The sequence below is a fragment of the Rhinatrema bivittatum genome, chromosome 9 (genome assembly GCF_901001135.1).
Source record: "Rhinatrema bivittatum chromosome 9, aRhiBiv1.1, whole genome shotgun sequence".
Taxonomy (NCBI): Eukaryota; Metazoa; Chordata; class Amphibia; order Gymnophiona; family Rhinatrematidae; genus Rhinatrema; species Rhinatrema bivittatum.
Window position 1 is genome coordinate 99,115,809 of NC_042623.1, and position 19,440 is coordinate 99,135,248.

General features: G+C 49.2%; 1 protein-coding gene across 7 annotated transcripts in view; it reads left to right on the forward strand.

Moving 5' to 3' along the window:
* The first annotated feature begins 227 nt into the window (after nucleotides 1-227).
* The window catches only part of IMMP2L (inner mitochondrial membrane peptidase subunit 2), a 1,785,698-nt gene continuing 1,766,485 nt past the window's right edge, over nucleotides 228-19,440 (forward strand). For 5 of the 7 annotated variants that reach the window (XM_029616961.1, XM_029616964.1, XM_029616966.1 and 2 more), the window contains exon 1: nucleotides 228-474. The gene's annotated coding sequence lies outside the window, so the exon portion shown is untranslated. Of the gene's footprint in view, nucleotides 475-14,232; nucleotides 14,631-16,150; nucleotides 16,681-19,440 lie in introns of those variants that run through there. The other 2 variants (XM_029616962.1, XM_029616963.1) reach the window with 2 other exon arrangements.

A 19,440-nucleotide genomic window follows, 5' to 3' on the forward strand; every position in this document is an offset into this window, starting at 1 on the left:
GTGGGGTTTTTTGTTTTTTTTTAACTATCTGGCCGCTGCAGCATGTTACAGTTCTGCATATTTTCAAAGTTTGATTGCTTAGCCCACTGCAAGAGCTGGAGAACTCTAAAGGAAACCCGTTCTTTTTTTTTTTTTTTTGTAACTTTATTTGACTGTACCAGCCCACATTGCTGTAGCAAGCTGGCTCTTCCTTCTTTTCAGTTTGTTCTTGAGACCACGTGGGGGCAGGAAAGCAAAAGCAGTAGAGCAGAAAATCCTTCCCAGCTTGGGCTGCAGGGACAGCCACTGTTTCTAGGAGCCCGGTCCGTGCTCGGAAGAAGCTGGGACGGATCTTGCCACATGCAGAAAGATTTCTAACGAGTAGCTACAGCTAATCTAAGCACACCAGAGACTGGGATCGTAAGAGGGAAATCCCTCTCTTGCTAGAGGCAGCAGGTCTGAATCCCGGCTGGGAATTGGGAACAGCGGCACACTGTGAGTACCTGCTGGGCCTGAAGGGATATTCTAATTTGTTTTCATTTTCCTCCTTATATTCTTACTCACCATACAGTGGGATAAGTAAGCAGGCATGTAAACACACGCTGGCAATGAAGAGCAAAGGAAGAGGCTGGGCTATCATCACCAGACCCGCCCAGACCCACCCCTTCCCAGCGACCATTGGTCGCCTTAGCAATCTGGCCCCTAGCCCACGCTGGGCTGGGGGGTCAGAGGTCAGGCCACCACCCTTCAGCCCAGGGAGCCCCCTCTGACCATGTGGCTGGCATCCATGTTATGCCCTTGCTGCTTTTTATAAACATTGCAGCAACTCATTGGTTTAAATAACATTTTAATACTACAAAAAATGTTACTGTTTATGAAGGAGAACCTGGCACATGCTATTTTGTGCACTAAATCAGGAAACAGTACATGCTATCGCAAATAAAGCATGCTTTGTTTCTTGATTTACTGCGCAAAGCAGTATGTGCAAAGGTTTTCTCTTATTAGTATGTTGAACTTGTGTGAAAAGCACAAATATAATACCAACAGCTGTAGTGTGAACTTAGGAAAGGAGAGTTTGTAAAGGGGTCATAGCTTTAGTAAAACTTGCATGTCTTTCATTTCCAGAAAGCCTAAAAATATTGGAAAATAGGACAGAAAAGAAAGAGATCAAAAGAGAAAGCAAACAGCTAAGGAATGGCCAGGTTTATAACCTACTACTGCTGCTTTTGAACACAAGTGTACCACTCATTTGTGTAAAAAGTTATATTAACTTGTTTCCTAGGTTTTATTTTCTTTTTTATAGGTTTGATAAATCTTTTCCCAAACTTTTTGAAATAAAAGAAAACAGTTAAATAAAAAAAAAGTTAACTACACAGGGTAGTTATTCAAAGCTGGTGGTGTAAGTAATTTAGCCAGTTAGAACTGGACTTCCGGCGATGATGTCACCAGCAAGGGAGGAAGCGATCTGAGCTCTGGGACCTCCCGCCAGCCTCCCCCCGCTGGCCCCATGCCACGGCAGCGATACTTACTGCACCAAGACTGGGAGGGTTTCTGCCACTGCTGGGCCCCTGCTGTGGCCACTTTCTGTGCTTGAGAACGGCGGATGGTGATGGATTCGGCCGGGAGGAAACTTCAGCTCGGCGATCCAAGATGGCGGCCGGTGAGATGCGTTCGGCGGCGTTTCCCCTCCGGAGCCCTCCTCGCACCGCTACACCGGGATCGGAGCCTTAGGAGAGCAGAGCACACACACAAAAAAAAAAAAGACGGGCAAAGTCACAGGGGAGCTTGCCTGGCCACAGGAACAGCTGCTTCAGTAAGTTTGCTCTGGAGCGGGGGCTGGCGTGTGAGGGCTTTAGCCTGTAGCCTCTGGGTCAGCCATTAGGGGGACTTTGCAATCTTCTGCCCATCTCAGGTTCCCTGCGCGAGGGGGGGACGGCCTGGGCCCCCGAGCCAGCTGGCAGCACTACCCCGAGTGGGTTACAACTGGTGAATTGACCACATGTTGGTGGTGCCTCAACGAGCCTGTGCCACCAGTGTTAGCCCTGCGCCCTATGCTTTGGGTCCTTTGATTGGTGTTACTGGCCAGAATCTCGCTGACGGCGGACTCAGCTCCACGTGTCTTGTCCCCTCTCCCTTGAGAGCCTGATTCATTCCCAGGAGCGTGGGCGATGCGACAGAGAAGCGCGCGGAAAAGTGTTGTCTGCCGCCCCCGCCCCCTCCCGCTTCTAAGATGGCGGAAGCCCCTGCAGGACCCAAGGTCTTAGACTCTCTATCTGCAGACGCTCTGTAAACACCATACTGCCCCGGAGGACATTGCTGCCAGATTCTTCGAATACTATCAACAGCTGTATGCGGAGAAACCTCAGGACCGGGTGGTTACTGAAGCCCTTTTTCAGAACACTCCCTGGCCGTGCATATCTCCGGACCAGCGGTTGGCTCTTAATGCCCCTGTTAGTGATCAAGAGGTATACGCGGCCATACCGAAACTCAAATTAGGGAAAGCTGCGGGGCAGGACGGCTTGGGCTCCGAATTCTATAAAATTTTGAAATGTTCCTTATTGTCACCCCTTAGATCATTTTATAATGAGTTGCTGGACCTGGGCACGTTGTCGGCAGCCTTAAATCACTCAGTCACAGCGGTCCTCCCGAAGCTGGGTAAGGACCCGCTGGAAGTCGGCTCGTACCGACCAATTTCTCTCCTTAATGTCGACCTTAAGCTGCTAACAGCTATTTTGGCAGCGCGCTTGGGTGGTTTACTTCCCTCTCTCATTCATGGGGACCAAACGGGGTTTGTTCAGGGATGTCAGGGAGTGCGCAATGTGAGGCGCCTGATTGCATCTCTCAGCTACTCCTCTGGGGAGGAAGCAGCGATTCTTAGCCTTGATGCGGAAAAGGCGTTTGATTCATTGTCTTGGGAATACTTATTCTGGGTGCTGCGACAGTATGGAATCTCGGGAGCGTTCCTGCAGTGGCTTGAGTTACTATACTGCAACCCCAGTGCTAGCATACTAGTGAACGGAGCCCCAACGCCCTCATTTGATTTACACTGTGGGGTCCGACAGGGATGCCCTCTCTCCCCATTACTCTTTATCATGGCTCTTGAACCCATATCCACTCGCCTGCGGGGGGACCGTGGGGTGTGGGGTATTAGTGTGGATACTCACCCCCTCAAACTAGCGATGTTTGCTGATGACCTACTTTTTTGTGGGGCGCCTCCACTCTAGTATAGCTATAATTATCGATCTGTTTAATCAATTTCAGAGGGTGGCTGGCCTGAAAATCAATTTTGCTAAGTCGGAAGCACTAGCTTTAGAGCCACGGCTGCAGCAAACATGAGACGTCCCCGTTCCTCTCCAGTGGGCCGCCGACAAACTGAAATACCTGGGAATTTGGGTGCCTCGGAATCTGGCAAGCCACTATGACCTTAATGTGCGGCCCTTTCTGGATAAGGTACAGACTCAATTGGAAGCCTGGGGCGCTCTGCCGCTGTCCCTGCTTGGGTGGTGTGCGCTAATCAAAATGGTAATTGCCCCCAAAATTATATATGTGCTACATATGATTCCTTGCTGGCTCAAGTTTAAGGATCTTAAACGACTGTGCGCCTTGATACAAAAATTTTTATGGAAGGGGAGGAAGGCGCACCTTAGTTACGCGACACTGGCGTGCCCTAAGGAAAGGGGGGGATATGGCTTACCAGATTTCCGACTCTATAATGCCACTTGCCAGTTGCGGTTCGTGGGCGAGTGGCTTACTGACACTTACCGTTACTGTGAGCCGGACCTGTTGAGGTGTATGACAGCCCCCTGGTCCCCTTTAAGCCTCCTCCAGACGAATGAGGGAGCACAGCGGGTGCTGGACTTTCCTAGTGTGCTATTAAATCCATGCCTCCGTGCCTGGCGATGGCTGCGGTCGCAGGGAGGCCTGGCAGGGCTAACTTCGATGTTGATGCCATTCCTGGGAAATGTGGGGTTTGTGCCGGGGAGGGACAGTAGTGTTATATTTCAATTCTGGGCCCGCAAGGAATTGGTGGTCGCATTTCACTGCTATGATCACGAAGCGTATGTCTTGCTAGATTATGCGACTTTGGCTGCTAACTATCAATTACCCAACAAGCACTTCTTCGGCTACTTGCAAGCAAGGCATTACTTGACCTCCTTCTAGTGGACACCAGCGGTCAGGCGGGAGGAGTCCGCTTTCGCCACCAAAGTGTTTGACACGGCCCTGCTCACTAATACTATCTCCGGATGGGCCAAATTTGGCTGGACCTTACGAATGGACAGTCGACTGGAACATTTGGCGGTCAAGTGGTCCACGGAACTTGCACTGCCTCTTACGCCTCTATATTTGGAACAGCGCTTTACAGTGGTGCATAGGCAGGTCCCTGACATTGGTCTTTGGGAACTCCAGTTCAAAATCTTGCACCGCATTTATTGTACTGATGTCTTTCGGTTCCAAATTTATTTATTTATTTATTTATTTATTTGAAGTCTTTTCTAAACCGTCACTAAGTTATATACCATCGCAACGGTTTACATGTAGGGACATAAGTAAGTTTGGAGTAAGCATACTATAGTACATTCTAACCGGTGCCATTAAGTTTCTGTTATATTAAATCATAAAAATACATACAAATATTTAGTGATGTAGGTTCTGGCCAGGTGTACCTAGAAGGTACTTTTACAGGTCAAAAAAAAATCACATTTACTGTGTTATCTTATTACATTCATTGTGTACTCAATATGTGAAAGTATTGTAATGCACATTCATGAGAATAGTGCTGTGTGCCGGTGCTTTTCTGTTTATTCCAGTGTATTTTCTATTCTCCGGTCTCTTTATAAAAGGCTTGTTTAAAAAGCCATGTCTTTAGACTTCTCTTGATTGTTTTGGGGTCTCTCTGTAATCTGATCTCCAAAGGCATTGTGTACAGACTCCCCTCTTTGTATAAAATGCAGGACTGCTGAAGGCACACTCACACACCACCTCTTTCTGAATAGCTTCTGGGGTTCGGTGGCGGGGGTCATTTTGCACTGTACCTCTGCCCCGCTACCTACCTCTGGCCAATTTCTGCTATCTAGCCCCCAGGCCTGTACTTCTGTCCTATGTCATTCTAAAGATAAATTTAGCATAGTGGCCCTCCTCCTGGCATACCGCACGATACTTTCCGAGTGGGCGGCCCCAGATGCAACCCTGTCTGTGCTGGCCTGGTCTCAGAGAATGGCCCTGATCCTTCAGATGGAACGCATGGACTTTATCCCGGGTAAACTGAAACCTGACAAATTGTACAGGGCCTGCTGGCAGGTTTGCGTTCCCTTGTTACCGGCAGCTGTCCAGGAAGGGCTGCGGGCCGGGGGCTATGAGCCTGAATGGTGTAATCCCGGGTCTCAGTTGGGGCAGTTGGGGGGGGGGGGGGGGGGGAAGTGGGGGGCAGAGGCGATAAGGGGAAAGTGTGGCAGGGTGAATGTAGTGTATGTGTGAGGGTGTGCGTGTTGTATGGGTTGGAAGTGTGGTGGGTTGGGTACGGGGTAAAAATGGAAAATAAGATGGGATGGCGACATGATGAAGGTTTTACTATTGTCAGTTTGTATTCGACAAGTTGCAATGTATCAATTGCTTTGTAGTAGGTTGTACCTGCCTTTGTGCGAGACTTGTTACCTGTTCATGTTCTATCCCAATAAAAATTATTTTGGGAAAAAAAAAAAAAAAAAGAACTAATCCGGCTAAGTTCTGATGTATATTCAGTGCACGGCAAAGCTGCTGAATATACGCGTATATGTGTGTACTTCAGATAAGTCTACCCAGCTAAGTTTAGACCTGCTCTATGGGGGTGTCTAAACTTAGATGTAAACTTATTCAGCTAACTCCGAGCATCGGTAGTTAGGCATATAACTTATAAGGCTAACTCTCTCTAACCACTATCCGCCCAGTACATGCCCACATTTTGTGCATGTAACTTTTATCTGCATAAGGGACTTATACAGCTAAGCAGTGGCCACTGAATGTAGACGCATATTCAATGGCTGCTACTTGGCTGCATAAGTTCCATTTATCTGACTAAATAGTGCTGAACACGCTTTGAATATCTACCCCCATAATATACAGGGGAAAAAACCCCATAATTATTTGTCTCTTATATATATATATATATATATATACATAATTACTAAAAAGTTGTTATGCTCAGTCTTGTGAACCCTTGGGCCAACGGAAGGGTGGTATACCTTAGGTGGTGGATCCTTAGGTTCTCCCATCGGGTGGCGAGGCGGAACAGAAGATGTGACCGGCTGACCCTCGGCACTGGAAATTGAAGTGACTGTGGAGGCAGAGGAAGAGTCGTGATGTCGAAGAAGCCAACTGTGTCTTCGCCACTGGAAGCCCGCGATCCCCCCGGGAGGAGCCCGTAGGGACCTGGGCCGCTGGGAATTAGGTGGACCTTTGAGATGTCAAGGAGTCGTGAGGTCAGTGCAAGGGCCAACTGGAGCTTTCACCCCTGGAAGCCCGTGGTCCCTCCAGGAGGAGCCCGTAGGGACCCGGGCCGCTGGGACTTAGGTGGGCCCTTGGAGACGATGGTCCAGAAGTCCAAGGTCAAGTGCCAGAGGGTTGACGCTTACCAGTCCGAGGTCACACATCAAAGGATCGCCGCTTGCCAGTCCGAAGTCACACACCAGGAATCACCGCTTGCCAATCCGAAGTCAGGAGCCAAGGAATCAATGAAACAAGACAGGAACCAGGAAGCAAGGATCCGAAGCACAAGAAGACTTGCCGAAGCAAGCAGACCTGACTAACCATGGAAGGTCCCTTTAAATCTAGGAAGGAGGTGCGGCTTCACGCCTAAGATGTGGCGGCCATCTTGGATTTCGGCCGCGGAGGAAAGGCTGCCCGACGCCGCAAGGGAGGAGCAGGGACGGCTCCCAGCCTGGCGTCCACCGCAGAGGGCCTCGCCGACGTGCAGGTCTGACGGGCATTGGGTTATAGACGTTTCCCCCAATGCTGCCGCGGTGGGTCACCGTCGCGGTCAGGTAGGGGGCTGCAGTCGCGGACGTTCGCGGCACACAACAGTATCCCCCTCTTTAGGGCACCTCCCCGGAGGCCTGGGTTTAGACGGATGGTCTCTATGGAATTGGTCAAGCAAGCCCCAATCAAGGATGTTGGCAAACGGCTCCCAGGTGTTTTCTTCGGGGCTGAACCCCTCCCAGGCTAGCAGATACTCCCATTTCTTTCGATGCTTTCGCACATCCAACACCTCTCGGACCTGATAGGTGAGGTCGTCCTCAGAGGTGATAGGTTGGGGAGTCGGAGGCGTACTGGAAGGCCAAGATAGTACCTGAGGCTTCAAAAGGGAGGCATGGAACGTGTTGTGTATCTTGAGTGAAGGCGGTACTCGAAGCTGGTACGATACTGCACCAATTCGTCAAAGGATGGGAAATGGCCCAATAAATCGAGGGGCCAGTCGCGTTGATGGCAGCTTCAGGTGAATAAATTGGGTGCCAGGCCACACCTTTTGACCAGGTCTCAGAGGCAGGTGTGGTCTCCGTCGCTGATCAGCATACCTTTTTGCCACTTGACTGGCTTTAATCAGTGCGCGCTGTGTGGAGACCCACAGGCGGTGCAGTTTGTCCGCTGAGAATTGGGCTACCGGGGACGTGACGGAAATGGGAACTGGCAGCGGGGGGCGTGGCTGCTTCCCATAGACTATCTGGAATGGAGAGGATCCGGTAGCCGTGGAAAGGTGTGAATTGAGTGCAAATTCCGCCCATGGCAGTAGACTTGCCCAGTCGTCCTGTTTCTCATTTACGTAGATGCAGAGGACTGCTTTAGAGTTTGGTTCGTTCTCTCCGCTAGACCGTTGGTTTGAGGGTGGTAAGCAGAAGTATAGTCCAGGGTGACGTCGAACTTCTGGCAGAGGGCCCTCCAGAATCTGGCAGTAAATTGGGGGCTTCGGTCCGAGAGGATGCTTCTGGGTAGACCATGCAGTCTAAAAATGTGCTGGACGAACAGCTGGGCCAACTGTGGTGCGGACGGCAACCCTGGGAGAGGCACGAAGTGCGCCATTTTGCTAAACCGATCAATGACCACCCATATGACAGTGTTCCCACTGGATGACGGCAGATCGACTACGAAGTCCGTTGCAAGATGGGTCCATGGTTCCGAAGGAGCTGGCTGTGGCTGAAGCAGACCTGGGGTCGAACCTGGAATCCTCTTATGATGGGCACATGACTGACAGGACTCTACATAGGACCGGACATCCTTGTTGACTTTAGGCCACCAATAGTATCGGCGAAGGGTCTGTAAGGTCCGATATTGTCCCGGATGACCGGAGCAACGGGAGTCATGAGCCCACGCCAGGGCTTGTTTCCGCAGGTGCGGCAAGACCAGAGTTTTCCCAGGAGGTTTGGCCGTGGTGGCGGACGGCAGGACATGTGACGGCTCGATGATAAACCGGGGATCATCTGACATTTCTGTAGTCTCGAAGACTCGGGACAAGGCGTTGGCCTTAAGATTCTTCCCAGCCGGTCTATAGCGTAGGACGAAGTTGAAGTGGGTGAAGAATAACACCCAACGTGCCTATCGAGGATTGAGTCGCTGTGCCCGATGCAGGTACTCAAGATTTTTATGGTCCGTGTAGACCGTAAACTGATGTTGTGCCCCCTCTAACCAAGGGCGCCATTCTTCTAGGGCCACTTTAATGGCTAGGAGCTCCTTATCGCCAATGGCGTACTTCCGCTCTGCCGGAGAGAACTGGCGAGAGAGGAAGGCATACGGACGTAGCTTGTGGTGTTTCGAAGTCTGGCTCAGAACGGCCCCCACGCCTTCTGAGGAAGCGTCCACTTCAATGACGAACGGCCGTTGCGGATCCGGATGACGAAGGAGTCGGAGGAAGGCGGCCTCTGCTCCCGGAGGCCAGTTCTTGGGGTCCGCGCCTTTCCGGGTCAAGGCTGTCATTGGGGCCACAATGGATGAATAAAGGACTGGTAATAGTTGGCGAAACCCAAAAACCGTTGGAGTGCCTTCAGTCCGGACGGTTGCGGCCATTCCCGAATGGCTTTTAGCTTCTGGGGGTCCATAAACATTGTAGTACCTGGACGACGTACTGCGGTAAGTGGTCAGGGAATCCGAGAAAATCAAAATGTCGTCAAAGTACACGACCACACACCGATACAAGAGATCGCGGAGTATCTCGTTCATGGTGTTCTGAAACACCACTGGAGCATTACAGAGCCCAAACAGCATCACTAGGTACTCATAGTGGCCGTCTCGGGTGTTGAAGGCCGTCTTCCATTTATCACCCTCCTTGATGCGAATCAGATTATAGGCCCCTCAGAGATCCAACTTGGTGAAGTCCCTCACACCTTGCAGACGATCAAAGAGCTCGGAAATGAGGGGCAAGGGGTACCTGTCCTTGACCGTTATTGCATTCAGGCCCTGGTAGTCGATGCAAGGGCGAAGGGTTCTGTCCTTCTTCCCAACGAAGAAGAACCCAGCCCCCGCTGGGGACATTGACTTACGAATGAAGCCCCTTTCCAGATTCTCTTTGATGTACTGAGTTCGACTGGTCAAGGAGTCGTGAGGTCGGTGCAAGGGCCAACTGGAGCTTCACCCCTGGAAGCCCGCGGTCCCCCCGGGAGGAACCCATAGGGACCTGGGCCGCTGGGACTTAGGTGGGCCCTTGGAGACGATGGTCCAGAAGTCGTCCAAGGTCAAGTGCCAGAGGGTCGTCGCTTACCAGTCCGAGGTCACACACCAAGGGATCGCCGCTTGCCAGTCCGAAGTCACACACCACGATCACCGCTTGCCAGTCCGAAGTCATACACCAGGAATCACAAGTTGCCAATCCGAAGTCAGGAGCCAAGGAATCAATGAAACAAGACAGGAACCAGGAAGCAAGGATCCGAAGCACAAGAAGACTCGCCGAAGCAAGCAGACCTGACCAACCACGGAAGTTGCCAAGTCAAGGAATGAGCAGAGGAAGTCTTCTTATATACTTCCTCTGCTCTGGCTCATAGGAAACAGCTGTGGTCAATTAAAGGGGCGAGGTCCCTTTAAATCTAGGAAGGTGGCACGGCCTCGTGCCTAAGATGGCAGTGGCCATCTTGGATTTCGGCCACGGAGGAAAGGCTACCTGACGCCACGATGGAGGAGCAGGGACAGCTCCCAGCCTGGTGTCCACCGCAGAGGGCCTCGCTGACGTGCGGGACCGACGGGCATCGGGTTTCAGACGTTTCCCCCGATGCTGCTGCGGCAGGTCGCCGTCGCGGTCAGGTAGGGGGAAGCAGTTGCGGGCGGCCGCGGAACACAACAAAAGTATTTCCTCATAGTTTTATTCTTTTCTTGTTTTGTTTACAGTTGTATGCAGATTTTATTGTGATCTTATTGCCCCTTCAAGAGAAAAATCCTCTCTCTTAAGGTCATTGTTTAAGTTCTCATACAGTATAACATTTGTATTCTGATTATATTGTAGGGGTGGTATGTGTTTTCTAAAAATTTGAATTGCACCTAGAGTTACCAACTTTTCCACAGACCAGGACTGGACACTTGAGAACCAGGGGGTGGGGTGGAGGAATGATATCCTCTCATTTGCATAAATTTTAGATCCTAAACAGTGTATCTATGTATCTGCAGAACTACTGGGAGCTGAGGGCTGTGATGTGCACCAACCCCTCTCCCTATGCTGTCCAATCACAGCAGGGGAAAGGAGATAGGGATACAGCACAGCTGTCCTCTGATAGGTTTGAACTACCTTTCTCTTCTTCTAACTAAGAGGCTGTGGGGAAAAAAAGAGGATCCACCTGCAAAACAAGACATTTAGCGTCCGGTCGGTACGTCTGACTGGACACTGTACAGAAAGCCTGAAAACCTGGCTGTCCGGTCCAAAACTGGACAGTTGGCAACCCTAATAGCACTCCAGCTCCTAAAAGAGGATAGAGTTTCCAGATGCTTCAAAAGCAGTACTTTGAGTTGATGGTACTGCAGGATGCTTATAAGTAGGTGAGTGGGCTGTGAAGCTAAGAGAATCACTTTGTAGTTGATCCTTCCTTAAAATTATGGGTAGAGCTTATCAGTATATAATATTCTTTTCTTGGAGAAGTGTTTGCATTTTCACTTGCTTTTTCCAAAAGATATTGGTTTTTATCTGTTAGCTCATGTTTTAGCTTTGCATGGAAATTAAAGCAATAGATTAGGGTTGCCAGCTGTCCAGTTCTGGATCAGACAGTCCGGTTTTGTGCTGTTTTGTATAATGTCTGGTTATAATAGTAATCGGACACTGCAAAGTCCAGTTAAAATAGGGAAGGAACTTGGAGGTGAAGCCTGCCCCCAATTGGCCCACATAGCTGTTACATTAGTTTATGGTGCAAAGATGCAGAAAGAACATGGGAGCGAGGTGTTGCCTATGAACACAGGCCTGGGGATTTCATTTGAATGATAGTATATGTAGTTCTCACCGCACACACTGATGAAATGATTGCTGCACCATGTAGTCCTGGGGGAATTCTGCGCTACTGTGGAGCGCAGAATTCTCCCCCTGCACAGAATTGACATAGGAGACCCTAGCATGCTGCGAACGGAGCGCTCGAAGATGAAGGCCCCAGCATACCGTGGGATGCTTGTTGTTTGCGGCGAAAATGAAGGCCCCCGGTGCCGCGGGACGCGCACTGTTTGTGGCGAAAATGAAGGACCGGTGCCACGGGACGTGTGCTATTCACAGTGAAAATGAAAGCCCCTGGTATTGCGGGAAGTGCGCTGTTCGCAGTGAAAATGAAGGCTCCCGGTGCCGCGGGATGTGCACCATTTGCCTCAGAAATGAAGACCCCCTGTGTGCTGTGAACAGAGTGTGCTCCGCTCATGGCGAAGATGAAGGTCCCGGTGAGAGTGAATGTGTGAGTGTGAGAGGAGAGGGAGGGGTGAGAGAGGAGAGGAGGGGGTGAGAGAGGGGAGGGGGGGTGGGAGAGCAGGGGAGAGGGGAGGGTGAGAGAGCAGGGAGAGGGGTGTGAGAGAGGGAAGGGTGAGAGTAGGGAGAGGGGTGTGAGAGAGGGGAGGGGAAGGGGTGAGAGAGGAGAGGGTGAGAGAGGATAGGGGAGGGTGAGAGAGCAGGGAGAGGGGTGTGAGAGAGGGGAGGGTGAGAGAGCGGGGAGAGGGGGTGAGAGGACAGGGGTGAGAGAGGAGAGGGGAGGGTGAGAGAGCAGGGAAAGGGGTGTGACAGGGGAGGGTGAGAGATCAGGGAGAGGGTTGTGAGAGAGGGGAGAGTGAGAGAGCAGGGAGAGGGGTGAGAGGAGAGGGGTGAGAGAGGAGAGGGGAGCGGCTGAGAGGAGAGGGGTGAAAGGGAGGGGTGAGAGAGGAGAGGGGAGGGTGAGAGAGCAAGGAGAGGGGTGTGACGGGGAGGGTGAGAGAGCAGGGAGAGGGTTGTGAGAGAGGGGAGGGTGAGAGAGCAGGAAGAGGGGTGTGAGGGAGGGGAGGGGGTGAGAGAGGAGAGGGGTGTGATGGGGAGGGTGAGAGAGCAGGGAGAGGGGTGTGAGGGAGGGGAGGGGGTGAGGAGAGGAGAGGGGTGAGAGAGGAGGGGAGGTTGTGAGAGGAGAGGGGTAAGAGGGGGGAGGGGGTGAGAGGAGAGGGGAGGGTGAGAGAGGGGAGGGGTGAGAGAGGAAAGGGGAGGGTGAGAGAGCAGGGAGAGGGTTGTGAGAGAGGGGAGGGTGAGAGAGCAGGGAGAGGGGCTGAGAGAGGAGAGGGGAGGGTGAGAGAGCAGGGAGAGGGGTGTGACAGGGGAGGGTGAAAGAGCAGGGAGAGGGGTGTGACAGGGGAGGGTGAGAGAGCAGGGAGAGGGGTGTGAGAGAGGGGAGGGTGAGAGAGCAGGGAGAGGGGTGTGAGAGAGGGGTGAGAGAGGGGAGGGGTGAGAGAGGAGAGGGGAGGTTGAAAGAGCAGGGAGAGGGGTGTGAGAGGGAAGGGTGAGAGAGCAGGGAGGGAAGGGTGAGAGAGCAGGGAGAGGGGTGTGAGAGAGGGGAGGGGAGGGTGAGAGAGCAGGGGGGTGAGCAGGAGGGGGTGAGAGAGAGCATGGGAGGTGAGGGGGGGGGGGTTCTTGAGTGTGGGTGCCAGAGAGAGAGAGCCTATATGAGGAGATTGTGAAGGAGTGTGTGTATGTATGAAAGATTGGGAGCTCGTGTGTATGTGAGGGTGCTAGCCTGTGTGAAGGAATTGTGTATGTGTGAGACAGAGCCTGTGTGAATGGGTGCATGAGAGAGAGACATAGGTAGCCTGTGTAAGATGCATGTGTGAGACAGAAAGGGAGCTTGTGTGGGTGTGTATGCAAGAGAGAGGGACCTGTATGAGGGGATGTGTGTGTGCCAGAGAGTGAGGGAGCCTGTTTGAGGGTGTGTCTATGTGTATTAGAGAGAGGGAGGGACAGAGGGAGCCTGAGTGGGGGGCAGTACTGAAAACGGGGTCAAACTCTGGGACTAGCAATAGAGTGGAAGGGGTTCAGCCTAGTGGTGGAGGGGAGAGATACTGGCAGGTGGAAGAGTTGGGGCTTGAGATGGCAAAGTGGCCAGGGGAGTAGGGAGAGCGAGTGGAAGGGACACTCTTACAGTGAATTTCTAGGGAAACTCTGCTCAAAATATTTAAAATTCTGCATCTCTAAGTAATAACATTTTTCTGTATTAATTTAAAATATAATTATTTAAAGACTGTCATGTAAATTGTGTTATTTTGACCAATATGAAGTTTACAGAATTTTGCTGAATGTTAAGTTTTTGCGTGCAGAATTTTTAATTTTTTTGCACAGAATTCCCCCAGGAGTAACCATGATTGGTTTTGTGGCCACTGACCTGTCCAAAGGAGGAGAGAGTGCCAGCTTCTTCAGCTGCTGTTTCCCACTGCTATGATTGTGGCCGAAGGACAGTCCCGACCCACTAACACCAGCAAGGTTTTTAATTTGCCCCTCTGTCGCCCCGATGTAAACATTGTCTTGCCAATAAAGTTATCTAAATTTGGTTACAGGCAGCAGATTCCAAAGGCAGGGTGGTGGTGAGCTGCAAGGAGGGGGTCCTAATATGCTTTGGCTAACCATTGAGATGCCTGCCCATTTTTTTTTCTTAAAAATAGTTATTCTACATCTGTTATATCAAGCTGTACTTCCTACATTTCAGCCTTACTTCTTATTTCATTTGTGACTGGACTTATCTTAACCAAAACAAAGTAAAGAAAAAGAGAGAAAATATAAGGCACCATCTTAGCTTCCTGTTTTTTTTCTTTTTCAGGACCCCCAGTAACCTTTATGCAGCTCAGGTTTTTCGTCAGTAATTCGCACCTCTTATACACTCCAATACCGCTTTCCTTCCATTCATCCCTCAAAAGATTATTGGTTTACTTTGTTGTTCCCCCTCTTCTGCTTCCCAGCAGCAGAGAACATTTACAGGGGTCGTGCACTCTAATGATCCTGGAGTCAGTTAGCATTCAGCTTTTATGCAGTTCTGAATTAGGGATAACAGACTTCGAGTTTTCACTCTGTCTTCTCATTTTAAACATCTCCATCACTAGAAATTCCAGCAAAAGCAAGTAAAAAAATCCTTTACCTCCACTGGGTTACATTGGAATAGCAGGAGGTGCAGCAGGACAGGAGTGAGTGCTTTGGCAGAGCTGTGTGTGAGTCTCAGTACTGAAATAGAAGGGTAATTCTATTTTATTTGTAAACAAAATATTTACATATATACAATATTTACATTATTTATAAGAACAGGTATAAAGCATTCTGAAATTATTATTATGTGGCTGACCTTTTGGTTAGCCACTAGATGGCCATAGGTCCTTTACCATCAGGACTAATAACAGCTTAGTAGGCATTTCCATTCCTTTACATCTCCAATGAGCTGACTGTGATTGGCTATCCCAAGGCTATAAGGTGGAGATGAAGGTATAGAGAATGTGGTCATTTTGGTTTGGCTGTTGAAGAGTTAGAAGCTATTTTTCCTTTCACCCTGCTGAGTTTGGGCCTATTAACCCAACTTGGTATTTTTCTTGCGTTCAGAGGAGATGCCTCATCAGTACACTCCCTGTCTGAGAGGGTCTGCCTCATTGTTGGAAGAAAGAGATTTTTGGAGACTTTTAATCAGATTTTGAATTCATTTTTTCGTTCTGGGGAACACCCTGTGCTTTGGGAAAGGGACAACCACCATCCTGAGAGCTTGTGAGCCACCCCACTACTCCCTAGAGCAGCGGTTCTCAACCAGTGTGTCGCCAAGCACTGGCAGGTGTGTTGCACACATCCTGGTCTCCCACTGCCCTTCCCTCCCTCTCCGTACTCCAGCGAGGCGCAAAGAATTCTTCAACGAACACTGCTGCCGTTCCTGCCCGTGCTATCGGCACATTCAAGCCCGGAGAAGAACAGCAGCAGTGTTTATGTAAGCTGACGACAGGGCCATGTTGCTGCTGCTGCCACTGTAGAAATTGTGTCCCAAGGCTCCCAAGACTCCTTCCGGCCCTGCAGTGGTAAGAAGGCAGCACGCAGCCGTTTGCCTGTGCTGCGATCATTGCGGTGCAGAGCAGTCAGCTGAGAATGTGGCCGCAGGGGATTTCCTGCCAAGTGGTTGTTTGGGAAACAATGGAAAAAACAAAAACATTAACCTGATGGTTACTTTATTCTGTATTTGTTGAGGGTCTATCTGTGTTCTGCATGTGTGATCCAGGTAAGGGTATTCTGCAAGTTTGTTATTTCTGTGTAGGGATTTACAGCAGATTGGCTTGTTCTGTTTTCCTAATAGGAGGTGTATTGGTGTTTAGGGCCTGGTTAAATATTTGTAGTAATGCCTTTTCATAGGTAGGGTTGTTACTTTTTGAATGAGTTCCTTAATGCAGGTGTAACTTTGTGCGCATTAGTTTGTGTGCTTTACTACAGATCCTGGGAGTCTGTTAGGTGCTATACTTCAGTTTCCATTTCTTCAGTTTTGCACTGAATGCAGAGTGGCTTTTTTGGGGGTTTTCATTCCAGTTTCTGTCTCCATGTTTATAATTTGAGGTCTTTCTGTACTTGGTGAAGATCGATCCTATGTGTGTGACCGAGGTGAGGTATTTTACTAGCATGTAAGCAATTGTATCAATATTATTTGTTGTGTTTTCTCATTAGGACATGTATTGGTGGTAAATTACTGTTTTTTTCACAAGGAGGACTATTGCGCCTGGTAGGAGAGAGTGTTTATGTTGTTGTTACTGAGATGACACAAGAAATATCTTTTTTGTATGGTAAATTGAATGGGGAATGTCCTAGTTCTGTTCTACACCCATTGTTGGGGAGTCAGGGCAGTTCTTGTAGACACAGAGTATATGTTTACATTTAGCCCCGTGACGATCGTGTTCAGTGTGTCACGCATGTGAGAACCATCTGTCAGGTGGTCCCGACAGAAAAATGGTTGAGAACCACTGCCCTAGAGGAAGTAAAGCAGTGACAGCACTATCCAGAGTGGAAATTTTGGATTTTGAGCATTTTAGGTTTTCCCTTTTTGTTAGTGTGGAGGTTTTTTATTGCCCCTCCTCATAGAATTGGAGTTAGGAGATAGAGAATTTTGTTCAAGGCTGGAAATATCAGACTTCTCATCTTGAGAAGTCACACACAGTGGAAAGAGAGTACGGGATTGAAACATCAAGATCTGGAGACTCCCAACTGGATCTCCACCCCAAGGGGACCAGGACACAGGCTGTGGGCAAGCGACAAATCTTTGGACTCAGGTAGGATGTTTTTTGTGCTTTGGGGTGCCCAGTAGGATCTCCCCTACACTTTGGGTCATGTACACTGATGAGTAAAAAGTGGCAAGTTCCCCCTCGGGACTTTGGAGGAAAGGATACAAGCTAATCCTCAGAGAGACTATGTAAATAGTTCAAAGGTATAGTTTCATTTGTGGAAAGCATGTGGGACATTGATCGATGTTTTAGAAATAATCAGAAAAACTTATTTCAATACCCAGTCTTTGTCCAGCCTGTTTGTCCCTGAAGAGAATGCACTACCAGAGCAATATACACACTTAAGGAGAAACACGCCATCACCTGGGCAATGAAGGATTTCCACCCCCCCCCTCCCCCACCTCAGGATCTGCAGAGAGAAGGGGTGGGATTGAGAAAGTAGCCAGGACTAAAAAATACTTTAATGACCCTAGCAGAAACTGCAACCCCCCCCCCCCCCCCCCCCCGGCAAAGGGTAACAATTACATGATGTGTGTTCCTTTAGCATCCAGGTAATGCTCTCAGGTTACCCCAGAATGCTCTCCAGATTTGGGGGGGTATACTGCTCTTCTCAGTCCCTGATTTCCCAGCTTGTGCTCATGATTTGAAGACACCACTTCATTAATTGTAGTGTGCATGGTCCTTAATACTAAGGCTTCCTGAGCCAGCCATATTTTATGCTTTATAACTGTGGTGATGAGCTGCAGAATGCGAGCTCATCGAGATTTTCTCGGCTGTAGCCCAATCCCATAGATCCTATCCAGATACCCAGTACATGAGGGTATAAGCTATTCATTTGGTGCCCTCTGCCCGCACTGCATTACTAAATGGGCAGCTCACAAACAGGTGCTCCACTGTTTCCTTCTGTGTGGTACAGGTAGGATGAGGGCAGTTGTTGCCCACATTAATCCTCAGCCTCATGTTAGCACAGACACTGAGTCGCCCTAGCACTGATAAACCACATAGATGTTGGTATCCTGCAGACTTCCAACTTATGAAGAATATCAGTGTAATGCTCTCGAGGGCACTGAGGCAAGGTAAGATAATCATAGAATGACCTCCTGAGTACGAGGTCATACAGCTCTCTTCTGGAGAGTTCTGTCACTTCATCTACTAAGATATGCCAGGATGTTATGTATCTTATGAGAGTTTGAACATGGGGCGGGCAATGGCCTTGTACTCTGATGGATGCTATCCTATAGCCTTCTGTCCATGCTGGGATTAGTGGCATGACCCATGTAGATAAGAAGCACTGCCATTGACAGTGCCAAATACTCAGATATTTGTTCAAGTTGAAAAAAAAAACCATATAAAATGGCACAAAACAGTACAAAGTTTATCATGCTTAATAAGCCTCATTTTTTTGGCAAACAAACTATGTTCCTTCAAACTCTTTGGATTTTGCACCCCGAAAGCATTTCATAGAACAGGCCATTCAGTCTGACCACAAAGTTCTGAGGCAGTGTAAATACAAAACTTAAATACAAAATCAAAGGTAAAAGAAAAGTCTCAATGCGGACTTTAATGCCCAGTGGGCGTTTCATATTTTTCCATCTGGAAAACCCACTGCTACCCTCTTTTAATCTTTGCATCGCAGTTTCTGCCGGCCGGGGAGACTCCTAACACCAAGATTTCTGGTGATATTTGAATCCCATAACATAAGAACACTGGTGCAAGTAGAACAATACAGTTCCATTCAATTAGTTGATAAACAGTATTTTATTGTGAATCTTCATGTAAGTCTTCATAATACATTCATTGTGGCAACTCCATTTGTGTAACAGAAGAATTTATTTCAGTCCCCCGACACGGTCCCGTGTTTCGCGGTGGCTGCATCGGGAGGGACAAGATGGTATTCAAATCTAAAATATAATATGAGTAATCAAGAAACGGAACATAAGGCTGCAATATGTATCTTCAAAACATACTTCACATACCTGTATACAGGAACATCAGGAGCGCAATCGCCCGCTGATTTCAACCTGAATTTAAAGAACATAAAATGGCGCGAGAAAGAATTCTCGCGAGAGGCTGAAACTGACAGAGGAACACCTGTGATCGAACCAATACCTGAGGCGGAATAACTAATAAAATTGGTACCACTCTATATCTTTATTCAGACCATGAGGGGAGACTGAATTGAGGGTGAAAATCCAACGCTGCTCCCTCCGACCAAGCATGCTGGCGAAATCACCTCCCCGTGGGGAGGGAGAGACCACCTCCAATACCTGGAAGGAGAGATCAGCGATGGAATGTCCGGCATGTGTCCAATGGGCTACTAAGGGCTCGTCAATCCTAGATGATCTAATATTCGAACAATGTTCTATGATCCGTGTCTTGATCATCCGTGAGGTTTTCCCACATAGACCAGCGGGCAGGGGCATTGAATAACGTAAATAACCCCTTTTGTGCAACAATCTGACAAAGAATAAAGGCTGAACACACGTCCTGACACAGGATGTTTAAAAAATGTCACGGACTCCGTATGGCTGCACATTATGCAACGACCACAGGGATTGTGCTGGCCACTAGAGCGAGGTAAGTTTAATGGGGGCACTAGTGAGGTATGCACAAGGAGGTCTCTCAAATTAGTGGCTCTCTTAAATGTGAAGCGTGGGGGACCATGCATTACGTCAGTTAATGACAAGGCCAACCAGTGGCGTTTCATCATGTTAACAATGGACCTACCTACGGTGGAGAATGGGAGGATGCAGGTAAAGCAAACGTCATCACTCTGTATGGGGGTACTAAAAAGCCAATCACGATGCG